This window comes from Chaetura pelagica, unplaced genomic scaffold, assembly GCF_000747805.2.
Source record: "Chaetura pelagica isolate M959 unplaced genomic scaffold, ChaPel_1.0 scaffold493, whole genome shotgun sequence".
NCBI classification, from domain to species: Eukaryota; Metazoa; Chordata; class Aves; order Apodiformes; family Apodidae; genus Chaetura; species Chaetura pelagica.
The window spans coordinates 740,259-741,089 of record NW_009952696.1 but is presented as its reverse complement, the minus strand read 5'-3'; the positions used below and the strand labels follow the sequence as shown (position 1 = coordinate 741,089).

The 831-nt window shown below is 63.3% G+C and overlaps 1 protein-coding gene across 1 annotated transcript in view; it reads left to right on the top strand.

The window, feature by feature from the left end:
• Nucleotides 1-831, top strand: part of NEURL2 (neuralized E3 ubiquitin protein ligase 2) — a gene marked incomplete at its 5' end in the record, with an annotated part of 4,451 nt that overhangs the window by 2,633 nt on the left and 987 nt on the right. The gene's annotated exons all lie outside the window — the stretch shown is intronic.

Sequence of the window (831 nt, the reverse complement as noted above, 5' to 3'; positions counted from 1 at the left end):
CCAAGAGCGTCCGGGTCATCCCAGTGGAGTATGGCTGTAGGTACCTGCCCTGCGGGGCATGTCCTGCACGGGCCAGCAGCTGGGGGGGATCCAGTGGGGTCAATCAGGATCCCCAATGATGGGAGCATCTGCACGTGCTGTGGGCAGAGGGACATGGAGCAAAGGGACACAGAGCAGAGGGGCACGGGGCAGAGGACTTCCCGTCGTGTTCAGCCTCGCCCCACGGCACACGGCAGCCGCAGCCAAGCAACCTCCTGCTTTGGTATCAAAACATCCGGCCGTGCCGCCCTGGCACTGCGCCTACCCCGGTGCCTGCTGCGTGTCCTGGCCACGGGGTGCCCAGACACCCCGTGATGCCACTGGAGGTTGGGCAATACCTGGCATCCCTCAGCCAGCTGGGGAGGGGCTGGGAAGGCTGGAGCTAGCCAGTAGCTCTTACAAGGAGTCAGGCTAATAAGGGCTAATTAGCACCATACCACAGATCAGCAGATGCCAAGGACTGGGTGAGGACAGCCAGGAGAGCAAGTGCCAGGGTGCTGGGGCACCAACTGCTCCTCTCACTGGTGCGAAGTTCAGCGGCTTCTGTCTCAAGGTTGGAATCCAGGACTCTCCCTGCCAGCTGCTGGGAGCCAGATTCTCCCAACAAAGAGGTTAAATGTGCCCAGGCCCCCAGCAGCGTGCCAAGGGTGACTGGCCACAGGGGCTGCTGAGCCCCTCTCAAAGCCTGGCCACCCCGTGCTGGCAGCACATACCTCTGGGTGAGCTGACCTTCCCTCTGCCCCACGGGCCGTGGGTCCTGGTGAGCACCGTGGCCACCGACAGCACCACTGC